Genomic DNA, 23,812 nt, shown 5'->3' with positions numbered 1-23,812 from the left:
TTTCCATGAGACACACTCCCAACACCCCCAGAAGTTGAATGTATGGGCAGGTATTTTTGGAAATTTCATTGTAGGTCCTTTTTTCCTTCCTGGAAATAGGCGATATGTACTTAGATTTACTACAAAATGTCATCGACCCAGCTCTAACAAATATCATAGAGGACGACCCTGCTTACAATGAACACGAACTGATTTTCCACCAAGACGGAGCTCCTCCACATTACTCGCTCAATGTGCGCAATTACCTAAATGAGACGTTTCCAGGACGCTGGATAGGACGAAGAGGTGCAATTGAGTGGCCCTCTCGGTCACCCGACTTAAATCCTTTAGATTTCTTTCTGTGGGGGCACATTAAAAGCAAAGTTTACAGCACTCCACCTGATACCTTGGAAGATCTGCGAGGACGAATCATTAATGTATGTCGCGAAGTAACACCGCAAGTGCTCCAGAATATTCGACAACGATTTTCGCATTTCTCGTCAAAAATATTGTTCGTATTTTCAAAGCTGCATATTTTCTAAAATAATGAATCGATTTTCAAAAAGTAAGAATCGATGTATAGAGAATTAAAATCCCTTTCCAATGACCCCCTACTTGACCCCCATTCCCATTTGAAAAAATTTAGGGGATAGCACCCCCACTTAGGGGGTTGGAGATTTTGGTATGCTTTTTGAGCCAAAAGTTGTCCCCCTCAGAAACAAATTTGACCCGTTTTTGGATTTTTGCCGAAAAATTCTTTACTACCCTGTAATGCTTTGCGGTACGTTTTCGATGGGCTACCCTGTATATTTGTACACATATAAATTATGTAACAAAAATTGTTACATCTGCCTAAAAAAAGGCAAGCGATAGAGTATATACACTGTGTCCAAAATGATGGAACAGAATTAATGTTTTTTTCCAGTTCAGATTTTAAAAAATCGCTGAAACAGGTCAATTAGTAAATAGAAATAGTTACTTTTCTGCAATATTTTCTATTTTTTTGAGTCATGTTTGACAGACCTATAACATACCGACATTTTTTTGAATACGACGCTCTATATTTTATAGTATAAATAGATTAGATTACTAACTGATCTGCTTCAGCGATTTTTTTAAATTTCAACCGGAAAAACAATATGAATTTTGTTCCACCAATTTCGGACTAAACTAGCCGTTTAATTAAATGGTATGGCAAAAATTTCATATTTAGTTCATGGAATTTAATACAGCACTAGATTAGGTATCTCAAAAATTGTGTTGCTCTAATAAAGATAATATGAGAGCAACAGGAATTTTTCTCTTAATAAAATACTATAAATACGTCAAGGTGATAAAATTGTGTACATATTGTACCGACAACTCAATTTGGTATGAAATTTTCATAAATCATATTTTGTTATCCGACATGGAGAAACAGTAAATTATTTCCGTTCATAAATCTACTTAAACACAATTATTATAATAGTTATACGGACAATATCGATATTCTTGCTTGTTAAGACGTCAATACCAACTAAAAATTAAACATTCGAATTTCAAAAACATTCTTTATTAGCATGTAAGTTATGTAAATAGACATCTACGATATTGTCGATCTATTTTTAGAACAACAATTGCGATATGAACATTTATACGACTGGTTAAGTACGCTATTCCTTCGATGGAGCTAAAGCTGTCCGTACACGGTGCAACTAATATCTCAACGTCTTTAAGCGCGGTTTAAAGTGTTCCTTAGACTAGGGAATAACTATTTTAAGACTAGAAATTGAGTAGTGGGGTTGAATATATTTCACATTACAAAGAACAGAAAATAAACCAATTTTCATGACAATACATCTTTTTAAAATACAGGAAGGAAGTACAAATTAACACAATAATTTGACTCGAATTTTATGTGTAAAATAAACCTCTACCAATTAAAAGGATTAGCCTAAGGATTTAGGATTCAGTGCTCCAGTCACTTATACTACTGAAACACTGTTTATTTCCAATATTATTAACATTTTCTATTCATATCAACAACAAAGATATTTCAATCTGCCAGCACACTTTTGTTATAGTGAATTATAATTAAATTTTCAAAATGGATTAGTCTTTATAAAACTTTTAGTATTTGTTCGTTGTTATTTTTTTTAAATATGAATCTAATTCTATTTCACTTGTGAGAATTAATTTACCTCATGCAAACGGGTATTATAGAACAATTTTTCACACATATTTGAATTTTTAACTACTCAGTTTGCATTTATTAGAATTTAATTTAAATCTAATAATAACGACATTATAAAGATGGAATTATAAAGTCAAATATTCACAGTACTGTAATGATTTCAAAGTCTAGAAAACACTAGAGCAAACATATTTATATTGTTTTAGAAATTAGAAAAACGAGAGACTTTAAAAATATTATAGATACAGGGTGTCCAAACGTAATTTGCACATAGAAGTCGTAAATGCAATGCTCAATTGAATTTCCCATCGGAATAGCTTATTTAAAAAAAATTAAAAGAACAATCTTATGCAAAAAAATCGTTAATAAACAATTTGAAAAAAAGTAACAAATTCGATTTTGTCATTTTTTTACTTTTTGTATCTAGTTTTTTTTTGAGTAAAGATAGGTACAGGCATTGCTTCATAGAAGAAAAAGTAGATAAAATTTCCTTCAAAACAAGAGGTTGTAAAGTATTTTTAGATGAAAATTGACTAATATATGGCCGGTCAAACTTAGCCAATTTTTCGATTTTCGTCGCGTTTACTTTTATACGTTATAATTCTCATTTTTTACAAAAAAAGGAACAAAATAAGACGGTCAAGGATTTTCATCACATGACTTGTTCGAAGGGTAATTAAAAATTAAGGGGTGAAAATGCACTTTGCAGTTTTTTAAATATAGCACGAAAACGAAGCAAAATATCAGTATAGTTCATAAGAAACATTTTGTAATGTAAAAGAAAAATTTTATGCAAAAACTCGTTAATAAACAATTTTTAAGAAAGCAAAAAATAAGATTTTTTGATTTTTTTTACTTTTTTGATAAAATAATTTAGTAAAAACTTGAGAATTTAAGTACAATAAAGTTTATTAATAATGTATATACAGTGTGTCCACGGATGGAGTTGACAAGAGAAACTTTTTTGTTTTTGACTGTCGAAAAATGGCACTCTTTATAAAAAGTTCTGCCCCTCGAAAAAATGAGACTGTCATACAAACATCTTAGATTAGATATCAGGGTGCTCATAAATTAAAAAATCACGAAAATACTCAACAGAGAAGTATTATTTATTATTTTACACAACATTTTTATAAGACAAATCTGTTTATAACCTCAAATAATGTCCTAATACAAATTTTAAAATAAAAAATTCAATTTTTGATGTGGGAAGTAGATATACAATTAAAAAACTGAATCTCCAATTTTCACCCTCTAATTTAATAGCACGCTGCGGTTTTTTCATCTAAAATGACCCTTTGAACGATTCGTGCAATAAAATTGCTTGAACATCATAGTTCCTTTTAACCCTGTTTTTTTGGATATATTCAATAGCCTAATTTGCTGGTTTACTTGTGATATGGACTTATATCACCTTCTCACTTTCATACCTGTCACCAAGCTTTTATCACATTCTTAGACCTCTGTACATAACGGACATGGGATGATTGATTTGCCCTCGTGGTCATAATTCCGAATATTATGAATGAAATAGTAGTACAATTAAAAAAACTACTTTATTAAAAGAAACAAGGTTTCAATTCCTATTCTTAAAATAACGAATTCAGGTTTCCTTTTATAATAATCTCAAACACGTTGCTTATTCCAAATATTCATCTTAAAATCATCTTAATTCACTAAGTCTTTGAAATTTGCCGTTTTCTCAATATGAAAGGTTCCTGAGCAGAATGATTACTGAATAATTTGCACAAACGGTATTCATTTACAGAGAGAACATGAAAAGTATATAAAGCACATTCCTGAAACGACTCCAACATTTATTCTGCATACGCTCCCTCTACAGCTTTGATGAAAATGTTATCGCGCCTAACATCCCCTTGAAATATTCGAGTAAAAAGGGAACGGAGGCTCTCAACTTTTAATCCAGGTAATGAATTTTTATGAAAGCGAGGGAGAGAGTTTGAACCGAGATGTCTTGGAACCCATTAGGAATAATTGGATCAAATAAATGAGGTGATTTAGAAAACGCAAATCCTCAAATTAATCCTTTGTCGATAAAAATGTGAGTGGCTCCACGAGCCGCTATCCTCGGGATTCTCCAATTATTCCTACAGGACGTTTAATTTCGTGTCATCCTTGGAATCCTACAAGAATTTAGGCAATTTCATCAGGACAAGCTGTTCTAGTTCTTCTGTCGTTCATGAAATGTCAGGGGATTTTACGATAAATCGCAAATCACACGCGGACAATCAGAATTAGATGAAGACAGAGTGACATTCGATACAAAATCTTCTATAAAAAATATACTTATAAAAATTTACTTTTTTTAGCTTTAATTAAATAGATAAGTAATTATGTAATGTCTTACTCTGCGGTCTAGACAGCAGTGCCAACAACTGCCAATAATAGGCGCATAGAACTCATCACAGCTTTAAAAATCTAAGCAATATTGAATTTTGTCACTTATTTAGAGTCAAATCATAAATGATTAAAACAAATTCTGAGTCATGATTAAGTAAGTAATCTTTAAGATATGTAAATGTATTGTGTGGTAATGGGGAAAATAAGTCTATATGTTTGAATGAATAGTAAAAACCGCATCCTTTTATCATCTATACATAGCTTCGTGGATGTATCATATTCCAGAACGTCAATTAAAAAAAAATAACGTAATAGTACAGAAAATGCCTTAAATTTAATGAGAAACTAAAAAGTATAGCATGTTTGATTAATTAATAAGTCACACCCTATATAATCTTTTATTTGACCAATCAAAACTGAGAAATAAATACAGTTGATTAAAATGTATTTTTATTTTCATTTTCCAAAAGTTTGAAGAGAAAAAATTTTTAACGAAGACTACAAAAATAATGAAATATAAAAACTCAATAAACAAGTTTGACCTCTGAATGAAAAAAAAATTGTGTAAACAAATATGTTTTTATTAGTTTTTTCCAGAAAGTATAATTGTTATTTAAAATGTGATTAATACATGCTCTTTTATTATCCATTACTTAAGTAACTGGAAAACACAACAGAATTATTGAAAACACGTTTCTAAATCTACTTAGTTTTTGTAATAAATCGATCAGTCATCCCTACTTCCAAAAAGACAAAATAAAAATACGTAAAGCTGTTTTTTCAGTGTAGCCGAACACCTGCATCAAATTAAAAAAAAACCTAAAAAATTCCAGTAATGTCACCGTTATGAACAAGTCAACAATCATACATAATATATTACGTTGCCAAAACTAGATGTTTAACAAGAAATCTGGCAATGCGAGACGGAGGCGATCATTCACTATTTATAATTTTAATGTTGTCCGACAACATAGCCAAACTGTTCATCAAATTCTTTCTAACAAAACAAAATGACTAATATGGCTAAAAATATCTCCGACCGTTTCGTTAGTACTGTGCTAAACGGCTGCCGCAAAAATTAGAACAGAAACTTAATAATTATCTCTATGCGAGGTAGACATTTGAAGATAAATTATTCCTGTAGTTGGTTGTTGCCATTGTTATTGTTTTGTTTTTGAGAAATATAATATCTATCGAGGTATTCATTTTACGAATTTCACTAAAGTTTCGAATGATTTCGCACACAATACGTGTGGCACCTTTTTACACGTTGCAATAAATTATTCCCCATTTTACTTTCCTACATATTCCCTTAATTTTTTTTCATTCACCGCCATTACCAGACTTTCACTTTTAGAAAAAGAACTTTCTAGAAGAATACACTCCAAAAACTTCGCTCGTCAGTTCTAAATGCGCAATTACAGTCACTTTAACGCCTATACTATAATTTCTTAGGATTACCGCAACTTTTTACTTCTCCGAGAGTTGTATTTTCTTGTTAAACCCATTCCCCACGTCTCGGCCAAAGCAATAATCGCCTAGGTCTTACAAAGAAACTTTCTTAATAACAAACGACCTTTACAGCTCGACAACTTGGAAAGTGACTGGTGTGGTGCTCTAGTCGCACCCTTAGGATCTGTCAATACATCGCGATTGGGAATCTGCCATTAGCATCGCTGTATGTCCAGATAACGAGCGTTTTTTTTTAGATGCGAAGGAGAATGGAATGGAGCGGAGAAAGAGAATTTAAGGGGAGATTGTTCTGAATAACAAACTCCCTGTTCATTTGTATTAAAATGCTTGACATTTAACTATACGGAGTGATTATATGATAATTTTCCTATAAAGGAATCTCTCAATTTTACCACCCTGTATTAAAAACAGAGCGCCGAACACCGAACATAAAAATGGTATAAGGAAATTTCCATTATTTTCGCAAAAGGAATCTGCAGTTGGCAGGTTGACCCTGCATATTAAATTTTTCGTCTCTTAAACGCAAATCAGTGTAAAATTAATAGATTCCGAAAACGAAGAAATAAATGGACGTGTACGGTTAACTTAACGTCATAGCCGACCATGATCTGGTCTGCCTCGCCACGTTAGCCTTTATCGTCTAAATAAATAAGATAATCAGGATTAATGTTCATTTTACTTCACCAGAAAAACCGTTAATGTTGCTTTGCTGCTTTATGTGCAGACGTTTATGAGTTGCAGTAAATATGGAAATTGTAAAAGTGTTTGGATTTGCAGCAGGAATGGAATACATTAAAATTGGCTGATATTCAAATGTCAGCGGTTTGTTTTGTAGTACAGGATTTCATAGTACACCAAGAAAAAAATTTTTAACACACTTTTTCCATAATGGACAAATTCTTAATAACATGGTTCTAACATATTACGTTTGTGACGTTAAAGATCACAACTTATATCCCTGTAATTCCCTTGGACGGTATAATACACAGAATATGAATATACAGGGTGATTCACAAATGACCAAAAATGTAACCCTGTATTCTATAGTGAATTTTAAGGGAAGTCTTTCCTATAAAATTTTTATCTAGGATGCTTCCCTAAAAAGATATAGGGTGTTAAACTTCAAAAAGTATTTTTAATTTCTTTAAATATTTTTAAAATTGGTACGTGAAATAATTTGAAATTCTGAGGGCATCTGAGGGGTGGCATATTTCTCTAAATAAAATAGTTTGCCACTGCTTTACGGTAACAATCATGATATTTTCGGATTCGTCTTTCACTTTTCTACAAATTACTACTCTCTTATGTTTTTCGAAAAAAGCCTGATTTTCGAGTAAAACTTAAAAAACGAACTGAGAACACACTTTGATATTCGAATATAATGCTTTTTAAAATTACATGGTGGGCTACGATAGCACCTTTGACATTCTGAGCAGTTTGAAGAAAGAATAAACAATGCTTTTCATCAGATTCAAGCAACAATACAGGGTGTGGTGTGTATAATCTATAAAAATTAAACTGCAGCATCCTAACGATATTTGTAATAGAAAAGTCTTATACGAAAATGTTCTATTTTTGTTCTAAAATGTTGAAATTGATCCCCCTGTATCCCGCGGATACAGGCGTGGCACGACGCCCCAATTTTGGCGAATATTTTTCCAAATTCCAGGTATTCCTCAAATTATGTCGGCAGCTTCAAGTATACGGTTATGTAATTGTTCCACCGTAGCAACTGGAGTATTGTAAATCAATGACTTTAAGTGACTCCAAAGATAAAAACCATTGGAGTTAGATCGGGTGACCGAGGTGGCCACGCCACAGGACCTAAGCGTTCAATCCATCGCTGAGGAAACATTTCATTCAAAAGTATCGTTATTTCTCGAGTACTGTGTGGAGGAGCTCCATCTTGAAGATAAAACATGCGTGCCCGAACTTGTAATGCCACATCGTCCAATAATTCAGACAACCGGTTCTCCAAAAAGTCAGCATATGTTGGTCCACTTAGTCGTCCTTCAAAGAAATAGGGACCCACAAGTACATCGCCTATTATGCCAGCCCAAACATTTACCGAGAACCGATGTTGAAAAAGACTTTCCCTAATCTCGTGAGGATTTTCATCGGCCCATATGTGCATATCATGGAAATTCATTTCATCTTGGGTAAATGTCGCCTCATCTGTTACACAAACATAAGCAGGAAAGTCTACTTGATTGACACATTGCCGGAAAAAACATCTGCAAAAACCCATTCGTTGATCACAATCCGGAAGTAAAATCTGGTTGCAGATGATAGGGGTGTAACAGCTGGCGCCTTAAGATGCGATGTATGGCACGAAACGAGGTTCCTACTTTCTGTGCGAGTCGTCGAGTACTAATTGTGGGGTCTTCGTCAAGATTTTTGAACACAGCATCTTCAACGTTAAGGTTCACTTGCTGACCACGTCCTTCTGAATAACACTTCCCGTATTTCCACATGGGGGTGACGCTGTGTCCATCGTTCCCGGTACAACCTAGTCGCCGCGAGCGTATTTTCTCAGGCTGCACCATACACTAACACCATATCGACACGTTCGGAAATGGTAAATGCATTGTTTTCTTGGTTCATTGTAAAACTAGTTTGTGCAAAATTAAGCAAAGTAAGAAATAAGAATCTCGCTTTTAATGTAATCGGCACCCTATTCATATTTTTTACTTCTTTATAAAAATTACACTGTCACTATCGTGGAAATACAAAATAAAGTCTTTTGTCTGGAATCTTCCACTTTTTAACACTGACGGGTCGATGGACGATGCTTAATATTTAATAATTAAGTGAATAATGAGTTCAATACAAATACAAAATCAGTTGACTGTTAATGTAACCTTACCTTCTTTTAGTATTACTACTATTAGATTATACCGACTTAAATTATAAGGTTGCATCTCGGGTCGCATAAAAACAGTTCCAAAGTTTTTAATAAATAACACAGGGTCGGCCTTCATTTTCGCTAAATCAATGAACTTTAATTAAAAAAAAAAACGCGAAGATAGAAATTTTTCGTATAAGACTTTTCTATTATAAATATCATCAGGAACCTGTTGTTTAATTTTTATAGATTACACACGCCACACCCTGTATATTTCGAAAAAATTTCGTTACTAAAAAAATGTCGGGCATGTGTTTGTGGAAATGTAACTCCAATAGCACTAAAAAATAGGACTGTTATTGAAAATACAATAACAGTTTTCTTCGTGTAGAAATAAAATTCAGAGATCTCAGTTACAGTGGTTTGAATACATTTTAAGGAAATCAGCAATCCTACTGCTCCAAAATATTTCAAAATATTTCACATATTCGAGGTAAAAGCTAAAATTTGAATATGAACAGAAAGTAATTAATAATTCTGAATAATTCAAAAAATAATTTATTCTAAAAAAGTACTACAAATGTACCGAATATTTCTCTAAGTGTAATTCTTTTTTGGCCAGCGTTATTGGCTTGTGTTAAAATCAATTGCATAATAATAAGCACCGAGCTGATTATTGACGCAAGAGCTGCTTTTAAAAAAGGATATAATACAAACTACTAAATTGTCGTGTCCACTGCATAAACACAGTAATATTTCCAAAATATTTGGACCTACAGTAAACAAAATTTTTATTACACACTTCACGCGCCTTAAGAAATAGATTGGCATAGAAAACCGTCTGCGCTGGTGTTTTACTGATACCAGTAATAGTAAATCGTCGTAAAATGTCAACATTTAATCGCGTTCAAGAATTTACTGTTTGTATAATAACTTTTTATTATCTCTCCGCAATAGAAAAATAAATATTATCAAGCAACTGGTTCAAAAACATTTCCTATGTACATTATTATTAAAAGCAATCGAATTAAACTAAATCGGATAATTTTAATCACTCTTGTTTTCTGAAAATTATAGATCGGCCTTGGCCTTTTTCCGTCTTGAACTTTTAAAATATTTGAAAAAAAAAACAAAGCAGCTAATATGGTACACACTGGTACTTATGTGGCCGATTTGCTTCGCGAAATAGGAAACATGTGTTTGGGATAATTCCTGTTTTAGTTTTAAAATTAAATAAAAACAAAATTGAGGTGTAAATGTCACTGTTGGTGTGAAGAAGAATTTAACATGATTTCAATGTTACTAAAGATATGGAAACATTAATCTACTCGTTAAACTGCACAATTCACACTTCGACATTAATGAAGGCACCTATACTGAGCCTCCTGACACAGTTATTCTTTATTTTCCTCAAATAACTTGAAGCAATCTATTTTAATTGCAAAATAACACACCCTTCATAGTAATGTACCGCTTATCTAATTCTCTTAAATTAACTATTTTTTTTTGTAAGACTTTTTTGTAGACATTAAAAGTAACACATGGCATGCCGATTATATTTAAACATTGTCACCCAACAACAAGTCAAATAAAAAATAATTTATGTTAAAATTCTTTACAATTCATTAACAAAATATGTACCTATTTTTTTAGTGCTGTGTTTCTGATTAGATATTTAATTATAATTAGGTAGAGACATGCCGTAGTGTTAGAAAAAAAATACATAAACATAAATAAATACATATCTAGATTGTGTCACCTTGCAACTTAACATTCAAATGAACTCGATAAAAAAATTAAAGGAGCAGAAAAATTTCCAAATTTTTTTAGTGATATTTGAAAGGCTGTAACTCTTGAAACTTGAAGATTCTAGTGTTGAGATATTGAGATGAAACATTTTTTTGAGGCAATTTTAGAAATATTTGATGAAATTTTTCTGCTATCATAAATTTTCTTAGTTCAATTTGGATAACAGGTAGAGCAAGCAAGAAGTCTGATAAGAAAGAGAACATTTTTAGTCATTATTATTATAAATTGTATAATTTTTATGAAATTTAAATTTTTATTAAATTTTATTATCAACTTATAACTTGTTTAAATTAATTGAATAGCTCTATAGAAATGACTTAATGAATTGAAATTAAATAAATTTGAATTGTTTCAATAATTAAATTTTAATTTTAATTTTTTTTTATTTTTATCGGTCGATAGCCGCACGGTTTAAGGCGTCAGTACTTGAATCGATGTGTGCTATCTGCCCGGGTTTCGAATCCCGCGGCCGGTAGACCGTAGATTAGCTATGCCTGTACGGAGGATTGGCACCCTCTGTGCAGGTATGGCAGGATGGAAGAATGTTGGCTTGGGTCAATGTGAGATTGACACCGGTTGGCATTTGACCACCCCCCTAATTAATGAGGTTTTTCAGGTTTCCCTCATTCCTGCACTGTGGTTAGGGCCTACCAACATAAGTCGTCCCTGGGCGCAAATGCGGCCTGTTTAATAATAATATGCCGCCTCCTCTCCCGCACAAGTCTCTGACTTTTGGGCTAATTCTCGTAGTTATTATTATTATTATTATTATTAATTATTATTATTATTATTATTATTATTATTATTATTATTATTATTATTATTATTATTATTATTATTATTATTATTATTATTATTATTATTATTATTATTATTATTATTATTATTATTATTATTATTATTATTATTATTATTATTATTATTATTATTATTATTATTATTATTATTATTATTATTATTATTATTATTATTATTATTATTATTATTATTATTATTATTATTATTATTATTATTATTATTATTATTATTATTATTATTATTATTATTATTATTATTATTATTATTATTATTATTATTATTATTATTATTATTATTATTATTATTATTATTATTATTATTATTATTATTATTATTATTATTATTATTATTATTATTATTATTATTATTATTATTATTATTATTATTATTATTATTATTATTATTATTATTATTATTATTATTATTATTATTATTATTATTATTATTATTATTATTATTATTATTATTATTATTATTATTATTATTATTATTATTATTATTATTATTATTATTATTATTATTATTATTATTATTATTATTATTATTATTATTATTATTATTATTATTATTATTATTATTATTATTATTATTATTATTATTATTATTATTATTATTATTATTATTATTTGTGTATTTCTCATTATGATGATGACTGATTTCAGATTAAGTATCAAATTAAAATATTTCAATTTTTTTTATAGTAAGCTCAGCTAGCAAAAAAATATTTATCTCTTATAATGCTCAAAATTCTTCTATCGTCAATTCTGCTGGAAAATATTTAATAACTCACCAGTCATATAAACAAAAAAACTTGAAAAAAATAACTAATTATATCTGTATTTATCAATGTCAAAATGTAATTCAAATTATGGTTACACAAATTCGATATTTCATGAAATCATACAAACCGTCATAAACAGTAATTCAAAATTAACAATATTTAATTAAAATAATAAAACTATACCAATTTTATTTATTTTTTTTAATAATAATCAACCTTATACAAATTATTTATTTACATTGAGTGGATTTTAAAATTTGTATACCTCTACAATAGACCCTTTTAGGCAACCTGTGAAATTTTTATAAGCTTTACAATTGTATTTTATTATACAATAAAATATTTGTTCCTATTTTATCTTGCTATCTTATAATAATAATAGTGGTAATTTCTTCATTTTGTTAATATTTATTGTCTTCTAATTGGATTTGTGTTCTATCTGCCTTATTTATTTTATGTCCCTATTTGATTCATCTCAACATATAGGTAACTAATTTTGTGTAAATTTAAACTAATAGATATCATGTCGGTCGATAGCTGCAAGGTTTAAGGCGTCAGTCCTTTAATCGTGTGCAAATTTCTGCCCGGGTTCGATTCCTGCGGCCGGTAGACCGTAGATTAGCTATGCTTGTACGGAGGATTGGCACCCTCTGTGCAGGTATGGTAGGGTGGAAGAATGTTGGCTTGGGTCAATGTGAGCGATTGACACCGGTTGGCATTTGACCACCCCTCTAATTAATGAGGTTTTCCAGGTTTCCCTCATTCATGCACTGAATGGTGGTTAGGGCCTACCAACATAAATCGTTCCTGGGTGCAAATGCGGCCTGCCTAATAATAATATGCCGGCTCCTCTCCCGCACAAGTCTCCGACTTATGGGCTAATTTTCGTAATTAGAATGAGGAGTAGAGATATTATTATATTATTACATCATTTAATTAAATCTATATGTGAATCGCTAAAACAAAAGAAAAAATCGTGACTCGTTAAATAGATATTATAAATTCAAGATGGTATAGGTAGTACGACTAGTTAATAAAAATATCTTCGACGAATGTCTACAAGTTTCAAAGTTAAATTACCTAATTAATATATAACAAACTACGTATTCTATTATACCTTTGTATTATTCCTATGAATCAATATTCTTTATAAGTAGGTATACAGGGTGTAAGAAGTGTGACTGACACTTCAGCATGAAATAGAGTAAATGAACAAAAAAGTTGTATATTACAGGGGCGTCAGATTAATAGTTTTCAAAATACAGTGAGTATTAATACTGGAGAGTTTTATCACAACGTGACAACAGCGCTGATGCACACCACGTGTACACGCGGGAGACTTGTCCTACGGAAAAAATGTAAACAACTATTATTGTAAAGCATTTAGCAAATTTCAAGACAATTGCTTTCCAGTTTTTAAATAAATAAAATAAAATATATCGATTTTGTAGTACGAAGATAATGCTGTGCTTAAATTTTAACTCGAATTTTAGTAATTATGAATCTCTTCAAACAGGAGCTTAACTTTTAATCAAATTATAACTTTGAAAAGTATGTAATTAGAGTAGGTACCCAAAAATTCACATCATCCAAATAATCATACGTATTAAAAATAATTTAGGGACTTATCAAACAGCAAAATTCAGTAATTTTTAAACGTATAAGTACGACAACATATGCTCAAAATGTCCAGCACCATTTTCGAGTACTCGCTGGAAAATACCTCAAGAAAAGGAAATAGTGGTACGCAAAAAACACTCCGATACTGTCCAATTCCAGATATCAACACCAACTGAATTGCGTATTGCTGGACAGCGTAGTACCTCGTGTTAACCGCCGCGCCGTTGCCACATTGCTCGATATGGATTTTATCGAATTTTAAATTTATTACAACGCTAATTATTATTCTTTAGAATTAAGCATAAATAAGTTCAAAAAAATGATAAACGTTGTATTCTATGATATTCTATGCACACAGTTATGTAAGTTGGAGATTTTGATAATTTTTTTCTCAGAAATGGTTGAGTTTAGGACCCATGTCATATAAAGTTTTTTTTATTTATTTTAATGTTTTCTATCGTCTGTTAAAATTAAGGCAGTCAAACTTCTAACACCCTGTATAAAATAACTTGTATTAAATCGTTAATTTGCTGTCTAAGAGTCACTTTCCATTATTTTCTAGTCCACAGCAACCATCAACAAGAACCGAAACTAACATCGGGGCGGACATAGGGGTTTTGATAACGGGTTCGGCCACACAAAGTCTAGCCCGAGAACACCACACATCGATTTATTTGCTCTTCATGTATCATCTCCTCTCACCATGCATAATTGCAATAAAAAAATAAGATGTATGCATTTGAAAGCAAACGTTGAAGAAAAATTAATTCTCTCCTTGCGGCATAGAAGGGAAAAATTAAAGAGTAATTAAAGAGTAATTAACGACGATTATTAACAAACATGTCTCTTAGTTATTTCTTTAGCATAATTTAGGAAAATTGTTATAAATAATTTGAAGTAGCTTAACCTTTACATATTCAGTGCAGTGTAAAATTAAATTTTAATAAGACAATACCAAAAACAAAATAAATGAAGAGATCATGTTTATTAAATCCTTTGAATTGTTAATTAAATTATATTAAATAATTATTTGTTCGAAATTCTCTGGAAATAATTATATTCTGAAAATAAAATTTTCTATACACAATGAAAGCACTGTCATAAAATTCAAATTATTCCTAAAATCGTTATATGTATCAATCTTTCAAATGTTTGAAAGTTTGAAAAAATCTATAATTTTTCAATAAAATAATTTAGGTAACTGTTGAATTTTCATAAACTACTTCTGTTATGGTTTTAGGAATAATTGTGTGAGTTTTCATGAAATGTTTTTCCGTGTAACTAATAATATTTAAAAAATAAAAGTATACGGAAATAAATATATATCATTAAACACCTTAGTATATTTTTCAGAACTGTTCAACAAACATTACAATTTTTCAAATGTACTTGTCTAATTGCCAAATGTAAACAAATGAGAGTTTGATGTGAATAACTGAATAAAAACCAACTTGTATTCAGATTTGACAAATGTCGTATCGCGTGGATGGTGCATATCGATACATTCGAAAGCATATCTTCACTGGCCTAATATTTACCCAAACTATACAAACGGCACACTATTTGGACTATTCAACAAGCGAATGTTAATCGGTATGTGGTCGTTCGCCTAAAGAAAACACCACTATAATAGTTTGGGTTCTTGGTGCACTAAATTCCAATTTACTATTTTCCATGACGTTATTTACAACATTATCATTAAATATATTTACATTTTGGAGTAATTGGGACCGTGGGAGGGCTGTTATAAAAACTGCATTTTAGTAAGATTCTCAACATCAATATTCCATTATTTTTTTAACTCACGCCTCGCGATTAGAACACTTAATATTAACAGGTAATAATATGTGTGACACGTATTAAAAAATAATTAAAATACGTTATCTGGCATCAAAGTTAACCGAACATATATGATAAAAGATATGCCAGCGATAGTGTACTTGGCAAACCATATATCTACAAGGTAAACATTCGAATGGGAAACAGAATTAATTATGGGTGCATTTATCTTTCTATCACCAGATTCTTTACAGTTTTGGCACACTGAGCCGTTCTGTTGAAAAATGAGAATCGCTTAATATTTTACTTGATAATTTCTTCTACAAAAGTACGTGACAGCAAGAGGTTTGCACTAGGTACTCGTTCGACCATGAAAAAACCTATGTCATGTATTACTTAAGAAGGTATATCGGGGTCCCAGGGAAGTGAGGAGCGCAGGGGGAGTAGTCTGCTTTTCTTATGGGACTAAGGCCCGCTGCCAATTTGAAAAAATTAAATTCTCTTGAAATTATTTGCGATAAACATTATCTATATAGCAAAGAAATCTACTCATATGCACATAGCATACATATTGACTAATTAACAACATAAAAATATCATATTTAAGTTTTAAATTATATTTAATGAACGCATAAAGACTATGTAGATGTGGCAACAGCGCTAATAATTGACTAGCAGTTGTACACACTGCGAACCTACAGACCTCGGACATCGGAGATATTGCGCGTCAAATTCGGGTAAAGATGCGTACGCGTTCAAAAATGTATTGTGTGTAAACTATGTACCTACAATAATGATTATATATAGCAAATATATCGTATTATCCTCGTGAAGATTTGTATCCTATTTAAAATCCGTAAATCATGTGAACTGGTAAAACAACGAGAAAATAATTATGTTAATTTAGTTCTAAAGAAATAAAATGACACTCGCGCCCATCTCTCGTTCAAGTCGAAGAAAATGTTGGATGCAATTTTGAAGGTTCTATGATAGAAATTACATTATTACTCACTGTTCGTGTTTTTAATCTCTATTTTAGTAACGTTACAAAAGTTTTGCAACTATAACTAATTTTTTAGATTTAAAGTTTGCTGAGAAATATTTAGGTTCCTTTGTTATTCCGTACAAATGCTTTTATATCAAGTATTACTAATTATATTAATCAAGTAAAGAAAACTTTATGTAATCCTAAATATTGCTGGGTAATGATTACGATATTTTTATAAACCATTGAGAATATATTAAAAGGATTTATCAACTGTATTTTTTATTCCAATAAATATATCACAGCTTCCTAGTCATTTTTAATTATTAATCTAGTTTTTTAAAAACATTACAAAAAATCATCTGCTGTGGATAATTTATTGTTGATAACAATGTACATGGGATTTAGGAAAAATGTATATGTTTGAAATCAATTTCGTTTATTCCCTCCTTGCTGTCAGCTGATTGCGACGTTGCCACATTAATCCTCAAGTCAGACATAAATGCAATTATTGGTTTCTGTTTCTAATTAATACAGCTGTACTATGTTCAAAACTTACATTAGTTTTAAATCAAAAATAAGATAATACTGTGTACTACGTTTGGAAAAAATTTGTTTCACAATTTCTACATTTTTTTCTCAGTTATGGGCAAAAAGAGCCGCACCGTCCATCTTCGCTATATAAACCTATGTTAAAATGAACAACTTTCAACAACAATATCTCAAAATCTAGATTCAAAAGAAATTTCAAAAAAATATGACGCACAGAAATTTCAAGTACATCTGTGCATTTGAGTAAACCCGATATACCTCCTTAATCACTTCTAATAGGTAAGTAAAAATTATGGACGCAGAAGTTTCAAGTAGAACATATGTAGAATTCAGTTTTTCTAATAATTTTGTTTATTTCCTATTTAATTTTTTATATGCACGCATTTTTTTATATTTTCATAAAAACTATGACTTTTTTCAAAAAAAACTTATTTGCGCATTTTTGTAACTTTCGTATTAAACGATGTTCAAACATTGTGTTCATACTTAGTTATATTTTAATACAAAATAGAATCAAAAATACTATAGTAAAATCGTGAGTGAGAAATTTTTATTACATACTGCTATTGTTTTAATCCGTAGAATCACCTTCCGGAGTTTCCTGACGGACTTTCAGAACACCTTGTATAAAGCTTCGCTTTAGCTGTTTCATTTTAAGTAACTCACCACACTTTACGAACTAGCGTTGCCAGATTTTTTTTCTTGCAAAGCGGGATTTTCAAACTTTTTGAATAAAAAATCGGGATTCTTTAATAACAATCCTGGACAAAATAATTGATGCCTAAAGGAAACATAAAATAAGAGCGGGAAAAGCGGGACTGTGTATCCCGCGAGGGACATTTAATTTTGGGTTAAAAAGCGGGACGTCCCGCCAAAATCGGGACGTCTGGCAACGCTGTTACGAACATACCCAAACATCAAATACGCTTGGTGCGACCCTTTCATAAATACACCCGCAAGCCTTGATAAGCATTCCGATTGCCAAATTCCTGGACGCACAGCGAAAACCAGTAAAACACAACTCTTGATCTGGTTTCATAAATATTTTGGTACATCGAAACTAGGCTTCGGGTTAAATATAAGCCTGCCGAGGAAAAAATAACTCGGCTCGCATCCGAAGACCGTTTTCTCCACGCGAAATGTATTTATAATACTAAATCAAAGCAGGCGAGGTAAGTAAATATTTGTGTGGTGTACAGCGGTATTCGCGGATAATTAAATCTCGAAGCAAATTTCGGAGGATAGATAAATAAATCCTCGATACTGAAACAGAAGTCGACCGTTTCGTTTATTTGTTTTGGAACGGCAATATTTCATTGCTGCTATTTCGTTTTATTTTAATTATCTCTTCAAAAATAGTAAAATAGTTGTTTGTGGAACTAAATCACCGAAGGTGCTTTGCTTTCGAGTGAATCTCCGGAGCTTGTTTACTAGATTTAGAATGGAATGCTGCGTTACAAATAAAGTATATTAAAATATTTACATTTAACACCGGCATTAAAATTAGAACGATTGTTGTTAAGCCAAACTCTTTTGTACTGGTTAAATGAAGTTGACCACCGGATATACTCTATACAACTTAATAAATGTGACAATACCAACAAACCTTCAAGAAGGAGCCTCGCTGGAACATCTTAACCTAACCTAACCCAACCCAAGTGAACTGTCAAAGCACATAATTTAGATCATTTTTAGTTTTTATTTTCGATAATTATTTATTCTAACAACATCAGCATTATCGGAATCTCGTCTTTGGGATTAAATATTTTACATACCTATAGAAGGATCATATTCGATGCAAAGCAATAAATCATTGCCTGTCAAGAGATCCAATGCAGTACGCTTTTAAGGGTTTTAGAAATTAAATAATTTCTTTATACATTATGAAGGAACGAGGGGATCAGTTAACGTCTGGCACCCTTGTTCCTACAAAAACTCCTTTATTCTCATAAACTATTTATTTTAAATGTAATTTATTATAAATCCAATTTGTTTTTTAAATTCCACATATGTACTACATTTTACCTCTGTACGCGCCACTGTTGTTTACTTGTTTTTTGGAAGCGCTCTCTAATTGACGGCAAAGCTCGCCAGGTTAGTATTTGACGTATAACCGACCACTTCGTACACTCGATGCACCTGAGCGGCTACAGCTACTACCAGAACACAGTGCGTATGCAGCGGTATTTCAGATTTTACATTCAATTTCATTTTAAATTTAAATGGTTCATCTTACGCCTCCTAAAAATGATGACACGATTTTCCTTTGATAAAAGACATCTTCTTGCTCTACTTTGCATCGAATACGATCCTACTTATATATTTCTAGTATTTGATAAGGTTTTTTATAACAAATTTGTTTGAATTAGCTTCATATCACAGACAAAATAAGTAGCTATCGCTATAGAGTAAGAAATAGAGTCCCGAGCCAGCTTATCCGTGAGCGTGAGTATTATATTCTTTTATGTTGTCCTCTTTCAAAGCGAGGAAAAACACTACCACTATCTAAAATACTATGGAACAATGCAACTAACGACCTAACGTATGGTAGACATTTGAATAACAGTTATAATAAAAATATCACAAGGATAAAAATTTTTGCATAAAATAATGTGAAAAATAAATTATTCGTCTCAAAAGCAGACTAAAATCAAGGATGATAATATGAACCTTTGCTTTGGTATATTTTATATTCTATAATGAATAACGTTACTAATTTGTTTTCTAGAAAAATAATGGCTTGAGGCGGTCAAATTTCCTTGTAAGTCTGGCATCAATTTTCAATACAAACATCTTTAGGAGAGGAGCAGCAGTTATTTGAGCAATTGTTTCAGAAACAACAAATATTTATAACAACAAAATAACGAAGTTGCACATAAAAATAATTATAAATTACGTAAAAGTTCTGAAAATTATTATGTATTCGGAGCAGATTATGAAATTAATTACTTCCGTTACATATTTTAGGAATATGACTATGAAAGAATATTTAAATTACATTAGAATATTGGGGATTCTGATTGAAGCAAAGTGCTAAACAACAGTTCTTCCTATATTAAAATATTAATATTACATTTTAAAACTTAACATCTCACATTTTCCAAATTAAAAAAAAACTTACGTTCTAGGGGTTCAGCAAATGTACAAAATTATTATTACGATATCCTCGACGATTTCTATGCTTTCTAACAAAAAATATAACTTTTTTTCGCACTATTCTTATAAATAGGGATTATGGAGACTTAACTCTTTATATGAGCGAAAATGTAAACTTGCCGAATTTCATCAGCAAGAGTGGATAACCTCAAAAGCAATTTTGGCACGGAAACTTGATTATTCAACCCAAAATTTTATTCTGGCTTGTTCAACCAGGTATGTTCATTTAATATTTCTAAGATTCCTTGGCGAATCGACTGAATCCGCTTTACATATCTTAAATAACATTTCCCTAATTTCCTTTGAACTTTGAACAATTAAATATAAGTACCTACATTGTGCAGGATTACAGATTTGAGTGTATATTTTCTTTTTGCGACGTATTCTTACCTTTTAAATTGTCCTATTATATTTTAAAATGTATTATTCCTAATAATTATGTGTGAAGCTACATGGCCTGATTTGGCGCAACCAATCAGATTAATCATGTAGAGAACTATGCTAGTTGTTCGGTAGGCATGTTTAGATTCATTTATAGCGTAATAATATAGCACAATGTTTTAACTACTTAAATAATAATATAATGTTATAAATAAATACTGTAAATAATTTGACTGTGTAAATTGTATAAATCTCTCGATACATCTTCATTTAAAGTTATTGAAGAGTATAAGAACCATAAATAACCTTTACACACAGACATCCAGATCGTAGTTTACTATTTAATACCTATTTTACTTACAGTATATTTTGTTTCCAGTTTAATGTTCTCATCAAGGGTGTTTTTGAAATGGTTCAAAGATTCCACCTCAAATTGAGGCTGGACAAAAACTAGGGCAAAATTTTCATCCAAAAAAAGTCTTCGTATACTTAAATGAACACCGCAGTGTTCCTCGAAAATATATGAACAATACTTTTCCTTATAATTAATTATTTCAAATATGAAGTAAATTTTATGGAAGAAAATGTATATCATTGGTCTTGGATAAGTATAAACATTGTTTACTTAATTATTCCTTACAATTAAAGTCTAAGATTAATTCAAGTTTTAAGTATACCGTTTTTGAGAGATTTGGTAGCTCATTTTTTAATTTAAACATTGAAGCGCATTGAAGGATAAAGACGCCACAAAAAAGGTGTGTAATATTACTTTGTCCTAACTAGAGAGGTTTTCGCTTTAGATATATTTTCAAATTTTACTGACTTAAGAGAGCTGTTTAATTAATTGATTTAAATAATATTGTGTACTATTTATCTTTAGGTATCAGTACAAAGTATGACTAGGACTTTATAAAATACCAATAAATATGTTTGAATTTATGGTAACCGACTTTTTTTTCTAAATTTATCTATCGCAATGCGATAAAAAAACCAAAAATTAAACATGTTACTCTTTTAGATGATTGAACATAGGTACCTTCAGAGTAGGAATATTAACAACAATTTCGGTAATTTCCGAAAGAAACCCGCACAGGGAAAATCCTTAAAGCTTTTCATTAAAACTTTGCCAATACAGTGGGCACAAAACTGCTGCGAAAGAAACTTTTTAAAACTCGGTTTCTGTGGACCGCAAGTTTTTCTTTCATTAGCGTTTCAGCAGATTTTAATTTATCAGATATAAAGACTTGTTTATTCATTGAACGTATGCAGTTAGAGAAAAATGGAAGTAAAAACTTAAACCGCTTTCAAAAGAAGGACTTAATTATATTTCAAAAGTGCACTTCATTAATCGAGTTAAAATATTATTTTAGAACCCTGTAAACTTCGTCTAAAAGGACTTTTCAGCATTTTAAAAGGTATTTTTTATTAAGTACCTAAACATGAAAAGAATAATACACAAACGTAATCTCTAATCTTTTCAGAAATACATCTGTACAATATCATGTTCCAAATAGAACCTATTCAAACTGATAATGGTAAAATGTGAACAATTTGAGGATGACTTTATTTAATATCCTCTCAAGTATATCATAATTAAAGTACTTCAAAGTATTGTGACAAACGACTTATATTGTAAAACCTTTGAGGAAATAATCGAAGACTACTTCAAATAACTGATATCTTAATCATTTGTTTTACAGGAAATAAGTCAAATGTAGATCTTCACTAAGTACTATGATTTGCTCTCGTATTTGCTAATAATTAGTAAAATCCAAACAAATCTATTCTTTAAATTCATATAACAGAGGGAAACTCGAGAAGCTCTTTAAAGTTTTACATAGAGATACACGGACCTCGACATGCACACTAAAAAACATATACCTTATTAATAAAATTGTTTTCCTCTTAAACGGAGTTTCACTTAGGCATTTTTTGTCCAATACTGACCAAAAAAGTCTCCGTATTTTAGTATTGAGACAATTCAAAACATGCTGACTTCTTGAGAATGACCTGAGTAATGAGTAATCACCCTCTTCAATATTTTAGGTAACCAGGTAACATGATGTCATATTTAGATATTCATCAAAATTCATAATGTTTGGAGCCACAGATCATAATAAATTTGTTCCTAAGAAATACCTACATGGAAATACCATATTGCTAAATGTTTTTAGTTCTTATTAGACCATTTAACCAACTGTGATATCGGTTGTACGCCATGGGTAAAAGAATTAAACAATTACATAGTCAATCACATTTTCCAGTGTACGGAATTCTTGTAAAATTTTTACTTGAAACTGCGTTAATCAAGCATGCAACTTCAGTGTTTTCCTAATGCATAAATTCAGAGGATATGCGTATTTTATGTAAATTTATCAATACACGTGTGTCTTTAAAAATCACATAAGAATTGGAGAGGTCAATATAATGATAAAAAGCCGGAGTTTACAAAATGACCTTGGCGACAAAAATAAACAGAGCATTACAAACGTAAAACTTACCATGTGTTCAAAAATGCCAGTGGATTGTTCTTGAGATCTTGGCGCTCTTAAAAAATCCAGCAGATACGATGATAATTATCCTTTGATTCACGTGATCTCAACACTTACGAATATGGGCTATTTTTAAACTCTGTTATTTGTACAAGGGATAAAAAACATTAATGTTTTATTTACCGCACTCGTTAATGTATTTGAACAACCAGAATATTAACATCAAAAATGGTCAGATAACATTTATTAATTTCACACTTTCTACAGCAACTACCCGATTTAAGGTACAATTTCACTTTCAAAACTTGTAACAAAGTAACCAGCAACTTGTAAAAATCAAGGGGCAGGCAACCGGTTTAATTCGTACTTGTATTTTCGATTTAAATAAATTTCTTCACGCACTCACTTTATTATTTTTATCATATCATTATTTAAGTAAACAACATTTATTTAAATAACATACAGCTAAACAACAAGTTAATGTTTCCTAATGTATTTTTCTTACTAGAAAAACGCTATATAACCAACGGCACACTGAGATTTTCAACTCGGTAAAAACTTTTCTGTCGGAAAAACAACTTCGTTTACTTCCTTCAACGAATTCGTTATCACGCAACACACTGAGATG

The 23,812-nt window shown here is 30.8% G+C and overlaps 1 protein-coding gene across 2 annotated transcripts in view; it reads right to left on the bottom strand.

Annotated features, from left to right (window-relative positions):
• The window catches only part of LOC108904255 (receptor-type guanylate cyclase Gyc76C), a 281,683-nt gene extending 257,871 nt beyond the window's left edge, over nt 1-23,812 (bottom strand). For both annotated transcript variants that reach the window (XM_018706729.1, XM_018706730.1), the window contains exon 1: nt 23,194-23,812. The gene's annotated coding sequence lies outside the window, so the exon portion shown is untranslated. The remainder of the gene's footprint in view (nt 1-23,193) is intronic.

Source organism: Anoplophora glabripennis, unplaced genomic scaffold (assembly GCF_000390285.2).
Source record: "Anoplophora glabripennis isolate ALB-LARVAE unplaced genomic scaffold, Agla_2.0 scaffold46, whole genome shotgun sequence".
NCBI lineage: Eukaryota > Metazoa > Arthropoda > Insecta > Coleoptera > Cerambycidae > Anoplophora > Anoplophora glabripennis.
This window is presented reverse-complemented; position numbering and strand designations above follow the sequence as displayed.